Genomic DNA, 15,006 nt, shown 5'->3' with positions numbered 1-15,006 from the left:
TAATTAAAAGCCAAGATGGGTCCGGAAAATTTTGAACCACTCTAGATAAATACTAGAGCTTATCTAGGCTCTAATTACACTACTCTAACCACTGAACATACAATAACAATTAATTAAATTGCCAATATATTCTAACTATCCACCTAATCTATATTTAGTCTAAACTAACCAACCTTAAACGTCATTAATATACTAAGCAATAATTAGTCAGTTAAACTCACTTGATTAAAGATCCACTCGGATCAAAACGACGGGGACGCGGCGAGGGTTGAGATACTCTAAAGCGAGGATGCCTTTTGAGGTCCGGAAGGCCACAAACACGGGCCAAATAGTGGCTTAGAGACCCACTGTTGTTCAGTTCTGTGGCTGGCCGAACAAGCTAGTCGATGGCTCGGCTGAGGCAAAGATGGACAAGGATGAATGGCAAGGCTGCAACAGAGACCAAGCGAGGCTTCACAGCGGCCGAATGGCGACGTATGGTGGTCTGACGGTCTCAAGCAATGACCAAGGCAAACGGAGGTGCTTGGACATCGAGTGGAGAGGCGGGACAATGGGCACGGACAAGCGGTTAGCTTGTGAGGCACGACGGGTGTGCAACGGCGACACGGTGGCTCCAGGAAATTGGACGGGGCTAGTGATGGCTTGGGGGAGGCTGAGTTGCAGTTTTCTAGGTTGCTAGAAGTCTTCGCACGATTGGATGGAGGAAGAGGGAGGCGTCGATGGGCAGAAGGAGGAGGGAGGGGATCAGCTACTGCAAGGGGGGGCCACCTTAGTCTCTCTCATCTCTTTGTCCCCTTGATGTGTCCCACCACCAAAGCTGGCTTTCTCAACACATTTCCAGCAACCAAGTCTTCTTCTAGAAGTCTTGAAAGGGGTCCAAATGTTGGACATACGAATTTTGGACAAGATTTCCCTCAATTGGATTCAATTCCTCCTTGAATCAACTCATTTTGGCTTTTATAAATTCCATTATCGAGTCATCGATCCAATTGGTATTTTTCCTCACCAATAGAACGGTCCTCGGAAATTCCCGGTCGAAAACAGCCCTATATCAACTTTTCTACCAAAATCTCGATTTGCAAAAAAAAAAAATTGGAGACTGAGTCGATGTTCCTAAAATGACTTGTGACATGACAGAATTTCAATTTCTAAAATCAAATTTAAATTCGCGGTTAATTTCAATCTGGCGTGATTTTAGCATGACCTAGGTTACTGGATAACTTTTAGAAATTTTAAGTGTAAATGACCCTAATCAATTTCCTTTGAGCCACAATGAACCTCTTCGACACATTGGCAACTCTTGGTGGTCGTGAAAATCTCAATGATTCAAATACGAATACAGGGTACCAAAATGACAAAAAAATCAATCTAGTGCCAATCGACGAGAATTTTTCAATTTGATGGAATCACCCACGTTTAACCACACATCTCAGTCGAACCGATCTATCTATAATCTCTAGTTGACTTTTAACTATGCCATAATGATCTCTGCAGTTGAGCACGGTCGAGTAATTGATTCTTAGTTGAATTCTCAAGTTTATTGCATTAAAATTCTTAATGACTTCCCCAGATAGTCTATTTATCTCATGAGTGATCAACTCTAAAAATAGCACTATAGGCGTGTCGATGAAAAGTCCGATTTAATTTAATTAAAAAAAGTTGAAAATTCGGGATATCACAACTCTTCCCATCTTATAAAAATTCCGTCCTCAAAATTTAAACCATTACAATCTTTAAAAAAAAGGTGGGGTATCATTGTCTCATCGAATCTTCACTTTCTCCAGTTGCTTTTTTCAGTTCCGTGGTGTTGTCAGACCACTTTGACCAAGGGGACACAAAATCTGTTCTTTCTTATCCACAATATGAACTAGGCTTTCCACGTATGACACTCTGTCATTCACATCTAATTCTTCAAGATTTAGCACGTGGGTCAGGTCAGGCTCATACGTCCTTAATATTGACACGTGAAAGACGTCATACACTTGTGCCAACCTCGGCAACAATGCAAGACGATACGTTAGGATCCCGATTCTTTCTAGAATCTCAAATGAACTTACGTACCTCGGACTCAACTTTCCTTTTTTTGCTGAAGGATAAGGTATTCCTCATTGGTGACACCTTCAAAAAGACACAATCACCAACTTGGAATTTCAATCTTCAACGCTCAACAAGACAACTTTCTTGGTGAATCTAAGCGGTCTATAATCTGTCTTTGATCATGACAACTGCAATCACCGATTACTAAACTGACTATGAGCTTGTGATCTTTCGTTCTCTGACTTCATCCCAACAACTAAAGTTCTATACACTCTGCTACACAACATTTCACAGGGTGTCATCTGAAACTCTATTAGTAGCTGTGAACCTCGGGTCTCTATCAAATATAATCGTCCCCAGCACTCCATGCATCTGACACATAAACACTTCTGTGTGTCTGTTCAAATCAAGATCCTTCAATATAATGGTAAAGTGGGCCGACCTCATCTATCCATCGATCATTACCCCATATGGAATCGTTACCCTTCTAGCTCCTTGATAAATCTGTCACAAGGTCCATTGTGGCATGTTCCCATTTCCACTCGAGAATCTCGAGAGGTTACAAAAGTCCTCTACGCTTGCACTACTATGCTTTCATTTGCTGACACGTCAGACACTTAGCGACAAGATTGGCGATGTCCGCCTTCATACCGGACCACCTATAGTGTTGACGCAATTTCTAATACATCTTTGTACTGCCAAGATACATCTTTGTACTGCCAGGATGCATGTTGTAACGGCTACGATGAGTTTCTGATAAAATCTCTTCTTTAAGCTCTGCATCATCAGGTACACAAAACCATCCTTGGAACTTCAGTGTTCCACCATTTAGAAATCTGAAAGTCAGTTTTTCTCTTAACAGTGTCCTCTTGTAAAATCTTATGAACATCTGGGTCTATCAATTGAAGCGTTTTAATCTTGATTTGCACATCCCGCTCGATTCTAAGGGTGCCATAAGATTCAAAAGGTGGCCTTTCTCAAATTTGGAAACCAAATCTCGAACTCTCTCAAGTAAAACCCATTCCTTAACCAGCATGTGTGCGACTATAGACTTCCAACTCAAAGTGTCAACAACCTTATTCGCCTTTCCAGGGTGATATAGAATATCATAATCACAATCCTTCTGAAGTTCTAATTCACCACACTGTCTTCTACTCAACTCCTTCTGAGAGAATAGACACTTGAGACTTTGATGGTTAGTGAAGATCTAGAATCTTTCTCCATACAAACAATGTCTCCAAATCTTCAAAGCAAAAAAGATTACTGCGAGTTCTAAGTCATGCGTCATGTAATTCAACTCATGAGATCTCAATTGACGGGACGCGCATGCAACAACTCTACCATGTTACATTAGTATGCAACCTGGTCCTCTAAATGACACATCACTATAGATCTCGTATCCTCTAGGATCAGATGAAATGATCAGCACAAGTGCGGTAGTTAGCTCTTGCTTGAGCTCTTGGAAACTACGCTCGCACTTGTATGTTCACACAAACTTCTCTTCTTTCTTCAAGAGTCGAGTCAATGGCAACGCCAAAGCTGAAAATCCTTCCACAAACCATCTATAGTACCCTGCCAAACCCAGAAAACTTCTAATCTCTATCACTGTAGTCATCTTGGTCAATTGATAACTGCGTCAATCTTGGTCGAGTCCATGGAGATTCCTTCACTTGAAATCAGTGGCCTAGTGTGGCATCCCAAAATTCATGACGACCTCTAGCTACATTAAATTCTATGAATAGGTGATGGAAGTACCATCAAGTTATGGCCATTTAATCCATAATTTGCAATAAGATATATGGCCAAGCTTTTAATGAATAATTATGTGATAGGAAAGAAAATTCTATCATTGGCCATGTGCATCATAAATTGGAATTTATGGATTTGTGACTATAAGTTTAATGGCCTTATTATTTATGCAATTAGATATTATTTAAATGATGATTAAGATATATTATAAATAAAATAGAATAAAATAAACTTGGGCCATTTAAGTTTGGGCTTTAGGCCCAAGTGAGATGGGCCTAAAGTGGGCCATAAGCCCAGTCCATTGTCGCATGGAGGGTAGCCGCATGGCTTCCAAGTGTCTTCGGAAAGGGAGACACTTGTCTCCTCCTTAGGGACAAGTGTCCCCCATGCAAAGAGGGGGTGCATACAAATATATAAGCATCCAAAAGAGAGAGAGAAGGAGAGAGAGAGAGTGGCTGGTGGAGGATTTGGCCAAAGGGAGAGAGTTGCCGAGAGAGAGTGAGGAACCGAGAGAGAAAGGGAGAAGCCACGCGGGGGAGGAGGTCCGTTCGTCCGTTGCCGGTGTGCCGTCCGTGTGCTCGTATTTGCTCGGTCTTAGAGGCAAGTTGGGACTGATTTCCACCCCTTGCATGTGTGCCTTGCATGTGTGGTTGAATTTTGAATGTTTAGAGGTTAGAAATCGAAGTACATGAGGTTTGTTCTTGAGAATGTTTGCTGTTTTCGTGTGAACTGCTCGACCCAGAATCGTGTGAGAGCTTGCATGCATGTTTTGAGTTCGATTTTGACTTTGATCTCTTCTTTAAAGTTGTAGAAAACATCTTAAAATACAACATAATAAAATTTGGTACAAAATGATGGATATTTGAGGGGTCAAACTCTCATCTTACGAAGATGTCAGATCTGGAATGTTTTCTCTTGAATCCGCTTGAGTCAGAATGTTGTGTGAGCTTGCATGCATGTTTAGAGTCAGATTTTGGCTTCATTTCTTCATGAACGTTGTAGCTAACATCTTAAAGTAAACCATACTAAACTTTGGTGGAAAATGATGGAGATTTAAGGGGTTAAACTCTCATTATACGGAGACCTCAGATCTGGAACGATTTCAATGACATCTTGATGAATTTGTGGTTGCATGTTGATTTGTTCTAAGAATCTCTCTTTAATTTCTTCATGCAAGTTGTAGGGGACATCTTAAAATATAACATACTCAAATTTGAAGTGAAATAACCAATTATAGCCTAGTAAATCGACTAGATCTTGAAGACGGTGATTCTGGAGATGTATTTTGGGACACCCGAGACTTCATGGACCTAAATGACGACTATAATCTGGTTATTTGACTTGGGTTTCTTCATGGAACTTGTAGAGGACATATTTTGGTATAACATATCCAAATTTCAGAGGAAACGAAAGAGAATAGGTAGGTGAAATCTCAGTATTTCGGAGAAGCATACATTGGACGATGCGGTAATGGATCCAGAAGCTTCGTGAGACTGTATAAAATAATATAAAAATAATCTGTCTTGAAAGTATTCATGAAAGATGTGCGAAAATGTCTTGGCTATAACTGGGTAAAATTTCGTAATTTTTTGAGGTTGTATGAATATTTTAATCAAATTATTTCGGAAACTGTGCATTATGGTTTCATCCGAAAATTATATGCTGTTTTGTGAAAATTGTGAAATTTTGTGAAATTCTATTTGGCCATGTATTTTACATGAAATTATCATCCTATTGTCTTGTTTTTCACTTGCCTTAATTTTTATAATTTTTGGGAATTTATAGATATTAAATTTAATATTTTTGAAAATGGCACAAGCTGGAATTTAAATAAAAATAAAAAGGGGCATGATAAATGGATTATTTTAATTGGTATAAATTCCATGAATTTTATTGCACCATGTAGTATGTGTGATGAGGTCTGGATGTATGCATTAAGATGCATGTGTGAATTCAAATGCTGAACATGATTGTTGATTTGCCAATACATCATATGCCATGCTAAATTAAGACCGAAATTGGTGAACATGAATAATGTTAAATGAGGAGATTGTTGTGGTGGATGATGATGCCCGGTGGCCTAGTAGCGTAATTCCAGAGATTCCCCGGGAGTGTCGGGATACCCGGTGGTATACGGTACGTAATTCCAGGGGAGGCCTGGTGATATGTCGGTACATAATTCCGGAAGCCTTGTCGAAGGTTTTTGCCCGAAGGGAATGCCTCGTGATGCCAGTTGGGATGCGAGATGCCCGGAATGTGGGGGGCCGGATGCCTAGTGGCCTGGAATGGCTGAATGCCAGAAGCCTCAGAGGTCTTTGCCCGAGGGGATGATGAAATTGATGATCAGAGGTATGGGTGATGTGGTGATCAAATTGAAAGTTAAAAGTGGAAATTAAACCATGGCATGATGATGATGATAATATGTGATGTGATATGATGATGATCACCCATGGCATGATGATATGCATGATGATGATGATGATACATGATATGGCATGATGACATGTAAGATATGATGATGCCATGATAATGATGACATGCGTGATGTGATGAGGCCACGATGATGATGATGATATATGATATGGCATGATGACATGTGTGATGTAATGATGCCATGATGATGATGACATGTGTGATGTGATGATGTCATGATGATGATGACATGTGTATGATATGATGATGATGGCATGTATGGTATGATGATATCACGTATATGATGATGATGGCATGTGTGTAATATAATAATGTCATGATGACGACTATATGAGTATGACATGATGATACACATGTATGTGTTATGATTGCGGTGATAATGCATGATGATATACGCATGGCTTCAAGGTAAGTAATGCCTGAAATGCATGTATGATTTGTATGATGCATTGAGTGGTTTATTGGTCATTTACCTACTGAGTGGTTGTACTCACCCCTTTTGGGGACCAACATTTCAGATTAGTAGATGGATTGAGCGGTTGGATATGACCGTGAGGAGGAGGATAGCAAAGGAAGGAGCTTTTAGACGCTGACACTGATCGATAGATTTTAAGTATACAACTGTTGGAGGAGATGTCGGTGATCCTTTGAAGTATAGCCATGCATAGGAAACTATGGCATTGCGATGTATCGACTAAAGATGTCCATCTGCTTTATGTAAATAAAAGTGTTCGACTTTAAACTTATATAAGATGTTTAGTAGGTGTGTATCGTTTTCTGAATATAGGGAAGGGAGTTTGTTAGATGTGCTTCCATATATGAATTGCGCAAGGGACCTATAAAAAAAAAAAGAGTGTAAACCCCCTATGTTGTATGGACCCGCTGCAATTGAAATGGTATCATAGTGACATGACATAGAAATAGTGAATGGTAAGCGAACTGTGGCGACCCCAAATCGGATCGAGGGCCGTTGAGGGGTGCCACACCTAGGAACACAACACGAGTCAACCAAAACTTGCACTTGCTAAACATAGCATACAATCCATGAATCCTAGGGTCTGAAGTACCATTCTTAGATGACTCTTGTGCTCCTAAGCACTCTTCAAATACACCAAAATGTCATTGATAAACACGGTCACGAACTGATCTAGATATTCTTTGAACACTCGATTTGCCAAGACTAAATGGCATTACAGTACTCTCATAAAGGCTATATCGAGTACGAAACGTTGTCTTCGATATAACCTCATTTTTTATTCTCAGCTGATGATAACATGTCCTTAAGTCGATCTTCCAAAAATATCGACACTCTTTGTAACCGATCACACAATTCGTCGATCTTCGGCAATGAACACTTGTTCTTGATCATCACTTGATCGAGTTGACGATAATCAATGCACAGATGCAACGAACCATCTTTCTTTTTCACAAATAGAACTAGTGCTTCCCAAGGTAATGCACTGGTATGTATAAATTTCTTATCAAGTAATTCTCGCATCTGCACCAATAGTTCTTTCAACTCAAACAACAACATCTAGTAAGAAGCCTTAGAAATTGGCTCTGTCCCGGGTACTAATTCAATCATGAATTCTATCTCTTTCTTTGACAACAGGCCTGACAATTCCTGTGGAAACACATCCAGAAATTCTTGAACTATTGCGATATCCTCAATCTTCAGTTTTCTCAATCTGTCTTATTTACAACAATCGCCAAGTAACCTTGGCAACCCTCATCTAACAAACGGGTTGCCTCAAGCAACAAGATTAAGGAAATCGAGGATCGTCCTCGACTCCCAATGAACTTGGAACTTCCACATGCTAATCGAATTAAGCTGGGTTATCCCACGACAACAATTTATTACCATGAGATGCTGCTTGAGCCAACTCTTTTCACACTTGATGTCAAAGTTATACATTAGCAAACCAATCAAGTACAACTCCAATCAATGATTCTCATTTCTACAACTTTATTATAATAACTGAAATTCCATCAACTCAACCCAGAACTCTACTACACTACTCTGATAAAATCACCCCAAAAACATTCTTCCTCCGGTCGATGCATGGTCGGTCCATTTTTGTCCCTTTCACCATCCTAATGGGTCCTATCTGCGGTAGCGATGTCTATGCTCCCTTGGACTCTCACTGACAGTCCCTCACCTGATGGCCATGTTGGCCACATCTATAGCACACTCCAATTACACTAAGACACTAGGTTGATTCATGCTTCCTTCTACAAATTCAGCACCTGACTGGTGAGTCCTTTGTCTCCCATCAATTAACAGCATGCACCCTTACTTGCACTTGGGGCTTGTTCCAAGTACCCCACTATGCATTCTACGACACATTCCCTCTGGTCTATCCTATCGACAGCAATGGCACTTGCGATCCCATTGGCCTATGCAGACAATTCTTGACTAGATGGTTGTGCTAGCGACACTCGTAACAAATTCTTGTCCTAGGAAAAACACGAGGCCGATCCATATCTTCTCCCACTGGAACGACATACTCCATTCTAATTTAGTGTTGACTTGTCTATCCCACCCTTCCTACTAGGCGGAATAGAATACATTTCTCCGATCATAAGCTCATTCCCAAATCGATTTCCATCTCTACTGGATCTGCACCTCGACTCAGACGCAACGGCTTGCTCCCGTATCATAACTTCAAGTTGGACCTCAGCAGGGGCGGCATCAACAGCTGTTACAGCACTGGCAACGGCAGTGATAGCGGCAACAACAGCGGCTCAATCCTGAGTTTACTAGCTCGACAATTGCCCAAAGGTCACTAGTGCCTGAACGATTCCCATTGAACCTAGGATCACTCGGTGCTGCTACAATAGTACTGACCTGCAGCAATACTCTCTTACTCGCGCTGGCCTAAACCTGTGCTCTACCACAACCACCTCGGGTACCGACCTTTGTCGGCGTTCTACCTCGAGTAACTGATCCAAAGGTTCACTTCCTAGGAGTCATTTGCGCCTAATCACTCATTATGCAAGATTCTTACAGAACCTGCTTTCCAATTTCATACCTAATTAGAAGTTGAGCGATTCACACAAACAAACAATTTTACCAATCAGCCATCACAGACATGCACCAGCATGAAATAAAGGCATTTCCTACTAACTATCCCATGACTCATCGCACCTTATCACTCCAACCATTGACCCACTCTGATATCACTTAAATGGGGATGTCACGCCCCAATCCTCCAAGCGAGTGCCCATCCCTCTGCAGTCGATTAAATAGCGACGTCCCAAGACGCATCGTCGACCCATTTATTTTAAATGCACATGCAGAAGATAATAAATAATCCTTAGACAACAACAAGATGGATAGGAAAGTATGGCCATAATTTTTCAAAACTAAACCACACTTATATATACATATCATAGCAAGTCATACACAACCCAAGCCGATATATATGTTAGGTCTACAAAACAAGGAAGGGTTTGCAAACAACCACTAATCTTCCTCCCGCTCCACATCCTTGTCCTCATTGGAGCCTTCAACTGAGTACATCGGGGACTTAGGTTCTTCAAGATCCGGGTCTACCATCGAACCTCTAGAAGGATCTACTGTGTCTTTCCCAAAAGCAACCTCTAGCACATACACCGGTACCTCAGGTTCCGGTATGGGACCCTCTCTCTATCCATGACGCTCACAATGGTACCATGATCTGTATCGATGAGGTACCTTATGGGGTAGAGCCTCATCCACCCAGACCACAGACTTCACGAGCTCATAAACCAGACCCCTTGGGTGCCCATGGATCGAAATGTAGGCTACCTGCTTTATAACCTTCTTCGACTGACCAAAACGCTCGAGAGGAGCTGCCATTTATGGACTTGAAATGTTATCCCACAATAGGGTGAAACGACGTCTCAACAAGTTCAACCCCCAAAGACCCGATTCGGAAGAAAATACGCCCTAAGGGCTACCTAAGCGCAAACATAAGTCGGAGGACTTACCATTCTTTTCAGCAAGTCAATACAATTCAAATAACCAATCAATCATTTCAATCAATAGATCGAATTATTGATCAATAGACTCAATCAATTACATGTCATCAAGACCATCTCCCGGTCATCTCAATCAATACTATCTATAAAATCCGATCACCTTACAGATTGCTCACTCTAAGCTTGCAATAGATAGCATAGCTCACCAAAAGCTACTATTATGCTCACCAGAAGCTACTAGGTATACTGATATAGTATACTAATAATGCTCACCAGAAGCTGCCAGGTATATTGATATAGTATACTAATTATGCTCACTCTAAGCTGACATATCAGAGCCTATAGTTGATATAGTATACTATCCCGACCATCTAACATGTTCACCATTTTTATCATACCCGATAAAAATAATTGTGTGTGGGTACATGGTCAGCCTTAGCCAAAATATAATATTTTCACCTTTGAAAATCCTACAAATATCCACAATTTAAAAATACATTTTTGACGCCGTAAATCGACACTCGGTGATTTTATAATTAATTATTGAAATTATTAAATTTTGGGATAAATACCCACAAATCACACTCAATCAGCACAAAATAACAGTCAATTAAATAAACAGATTACACCACTGCAATTAGCATAAAATTCTTATCACTAGCTATCCCGGTCTAATTTCCGGAAAATAATTCATTAATTAAATAATTACGAAAATTAATTATTAAATACTAAAAATGCACGATTAGGCCCATAAAGCCTAATTAAAAGTCGAGACGGGTCTAGAAAATTTTTGAACCACTCTAGATAAATACTAGAGTTTATCTAGGCTCTAATTACACTACTCTAACCACCTAATGTGCAATAACAATTAATTAAATTGCTAATCTATTCTAACTATGCACATAATTCATACTTAATCTAAACTAATCAACTCTTAAATGTCATTAACTTACTAAGTAAGGATTAGTGAGTTAAACTCACTTGATTAAAGATCTGCTCTAATCAAAACGTCGAGGACGCAACGAGGGTCAAGATACTCCAAAGCGAGGATGCCTTTCGAGGTCCGGAAGGCCACAAAAACGGGCCAAACATTGGCTTAGAGACCCAATGTGATTCGATTTTTTGACTAGCCGAACAAGCTGGTTGGTGGCTAGGTTGAGGCGAAGACGGGCAGGGATGAATGGCAAGGCTACAACAGAGACCAGGCGGGGCTTCACGGCAGCCGAACGGCAACGTACAATGGCCCGACGGTCTCAGGTAGTGACTAGGACGGACGAAGGCGTTGGGATGTCGAGCGGAGAGGCGGGACAATGGGCGTGGACGAGCGGCTAGCTTACGAGGCATGACAAGCGTGCGACGGTGACGCGGTGGCTCCAAGCGATAGAACAGGGCTGGCGACAGCTTGAGGGAGGCTGAGTTGTAGTTTTCTAGGTTGCCGGAAGTCTTCGCACGACTAGATGGAGGGAGAGGGAGGTGTCGATAGGCAGAAGGAGGAGGGAGGGGATTGGCTGCTGCAAGGGAGGCTACCTCGGTCTCTCTCATCTCTTTGTCCCCTTAGTGTGTCCCACCACCAAAGCTGGCTTCCTTAGCACATTTCCAGTAGCCAAGTCTTCTTCTAGAAGTCTTGAAGGGGGTCCAAATGTTGCGGGTCATGGGGCATATGAATTTTGGACAAGATTTCCCTCAATTGGATTCAATTCCTCCTTGAATCAACTCATTTTGGCCTCTATAAATTCCATTATCGAGTCATCAATCCAATTGGTATTTTTCCTGTCCAATAGAACTTACTAGTATCCCAATTTCACGATTAAAAAAGGTCCTCAGAAATTCCCGATCAAAAACAACCCTATATTGACTTTTTCCGCCAAAATCTCAGTTTGCAAAAAAATCTTTGGAGACTGAGTCAGTGTTCCTAAAATGACCTGTGACATGACAAAACTTTCAATTTCTGAAATTAGATTCAAATTCACGGTTAATTCTAATCTAGCACGATTTTAGCGTGACCTAGGCTACTAGGTAGCTTTCATAAATTTTTAGTACAAATGACCCATGGTCGATTTCCTTTGAGCCATAATGAACCTCTTCGACACATTGGCGACTTTAAGTGGTTGTAAAAATCTCAATGATTCAAATACGGACACAAGGTACCAAAACGACAGAAAAATCAATATAGTGCCGATCAACGAGAATTTTTCAATTTAGTGGAATCACCCACGTTTAACCACACATCTCAGTCGAACCGACTTATCTCTGATCTCTAGTCAACTTTTAACTATGCCATAGTGATCTCTACAATTGAGCACGGTCGAGTAATCGATTCTTGGTCGAATTTTCAAGTCTATTGCATTAAAATTCTTTAATGACTTTCTCAGATAATCTAGTTATCTCAGAAGTGATTAACTCTGAGAATAGCACTATAGGCATGTCGATGAAAAGCGCAATTTAATTTAATTGAAAACATAATTGAAAATTCGGGATGTCACATTTGATCTAGAAATCGAACATATATTTAAAAGGCAATTATGAGAATAGAGAAATCACAATAAAAAGATGGAGCAATTTTGTAAGTATGAAAATCCACTTAGATTTTGAGAGATTATGCAGTGCCAACAGTTTAGGACACCACATCAAACATCACAAGACTTGCAATTCTAACAAACAACTTTGAGACCAAACCATCACTCATTCAGATGCTTCAACAATTAGTGCAATTTAATGGGCTAGTAAGCAATGATCCAAACACTTACATCTATACTCTTCTTGAAATATGTGACATAATTAAATATAATGGAGTTACCGATGATACTATTAGATTAAGGTTATTTCCAATTTCCATTATAGACAAAGTTAAGGGTTGGCTCTTTTCTTTACTTGCAGGATCAATTATTACATGGAATGATATGGCTTAAAAATTTCTCAGTAAGTTCTTTCCACTTGCAAAATCTGCAAAAATGCATAACAATATTACTAATTTTATGCAAACGGATAATAAATCATGTTATGAAGCATGAGAATGATTCAAGGAGTTTCTTAGGAGATACCCACATCATGGAATGATTCAAAGAGTTTCTTAGGAGATACCCACGGCATGGACTACCCGTATGAATGCAAGTACAAACTTTTTTGTAATGAGTCTAGTATAAATCTTCATTCTGTGATTGATGCAATGTAGAGGGAACTCTAGATAATAAAGCACCAGAAGAAGCCTACAATCTATTAAAGGAAATGGCATCCAATAGTTATAAATGACCTATTGAGAGGCTAATAGTGCGAAAAGCTTGCGAGTTTCATGAAGTTAAAGTTTTCACAACAATTGCTATACAATTTAAAGCACTTAACAAAAAGCTAGATAACATGAATGTTTCAGCTATGAAAATTCAGAATATGTCATGTGATTTTTATGGTGGAAAAAATGTTAGCACAGAGTATCAAGTACGTAACCCTTTCACACAACCTAGTGAAGATGTTAACATTTTTTTGGGAATTTTAACGGACCATAGAATAATCCCTACTCCAACTATATACAATCTAGGATGGCACAATCATCCAATTTTTTTATAAAATAATCAGAATATGACAAGGCCACCACCATGATTCAAACAACCAAAAGAGACAAAATCCAGTCTAGAAGATATAGTCACCAAACTTGCTAACACCACTCAGGAATTTATTAAGAGCACATATTTAAGATTTCATAACTAAGAAACTTCATTCAGAAATCTAGAGATGTAAGTGGGTCAATTAGCAAACATGACGTCAGGAAGACAACTGGGTTCTTTGCCTAGCCATACAAAAAAAAAAATCTCATTGAAAATGTAAATGCTATAACCCTGAGAAGTGGTAAAAAAGTTGGAGAAGATGATGTTGAACAAGAGATTTCTAGAGACAAAGAAGAGGTGGTTGACGAACAACCAAAAGAGACAAGCAAAAGTAATTTTTTTCCAAATAATCCCAAGCCATACATGTCACCAGTTTGATTCCCTCAGCAACTTTTCTACTAGCACAAAATAGATAAACAATTCTCTAAATTTCTTAATGTTATTAAAAAAAAATCATGTTAACATTCCTTTTGTAAATGCCTTAGCGCAAATGCCTAGTTATATAAAAATTTTGAATGAGATCTTAGCAAACAAAAAGAAGCTGGAGGATTATGAAACTATGAAGTTTCATGAGGAGTGTTCAACTATCTTACAAAACAAATTTCCTCTGAAATTGAAAGATACAAGGAGTTTTATAATTCCTTGCACTATTGGGGATTCTTACTTTGAAAATGTATTATCTGATTTAGGTGAAAGCATTAATTTGATGCATTTTTCAGTTTTTAGGAAATTATGATAGGCCAAGGTAAAAGTCCACTGTGTTACTTCAATAGGCTGATTGATCAATTAAATATCCAAGAGATATTGTAGAAGATGTATTGGTAAATATTGACAAGTTTATCTTTCCCACAGATTTCATAATTCTTGACATTGAGGAGGATTTTGAGATACCACTTATTTTAAGTCAACCTTTTCTAACAATTGGAAGAGCTATCATTAATCTACAACAAGGGAAGCTAATTCTTGAAGTGCAAGATAATCTTGTTTCCTTTAATATTTTTAAAGTATGTGAACAAGGTTTTTCTAGAAAATGTTTTTAAAAACCCACTTGGAACATGTTTGGTTTGACCAAAGACAAAGAAATTGAGAATAATGAGATAGTAGAGTGCACAAATTTCATGGAGACAAATCCACCATATTCAAGGCAACAAAATTTGAGGAATTGAGACAACACACAACAAAGCCTAAACCGTTAATTAAAGAGCCTCCGATTCTTGAACTTAAA

At 39.5% G+C, this 15,006-nt stretch overlaps 1 non-coding gene across 1 annotated transcript; it reads right to left on the bottom strand.

Annotated features, from left to right (window-relative positions):
* Window positions 1-13,131: 13,131 nt before the first annotated feature.
* LOC120292345 lies at window positions 13,132-13,237 on the bottom strand. The gene has a single exon (XR_005550140.1). It is a non-coding gene; the product is annotated as a small nucleolar RNA R71 (small nucleolar RNA).
* Between the last annotated feature and the right edge of the window lie 1,769 nt (window positions 13,238-15,006).

Source organism: Eucalyptus grandis, chromosome 3, assembly GCF_016545825.1.
Source record: "Eucalyptus grandis isolate ANBG69807.140 chromosome 3, ASM1654582v1, whole genome shotgun sequence".
In the NCBI taxonomy this organism is placed as follows: Eukaryota; Viridiplantae; Streptophyta; class Magnoliopsida; order Myrtales; family Myrtaceae; genus Eucalyptus; species Eucalyptus grandis.
This window is presented reverse-complemented; position numbering and strand designations above follow the sequence as displayed.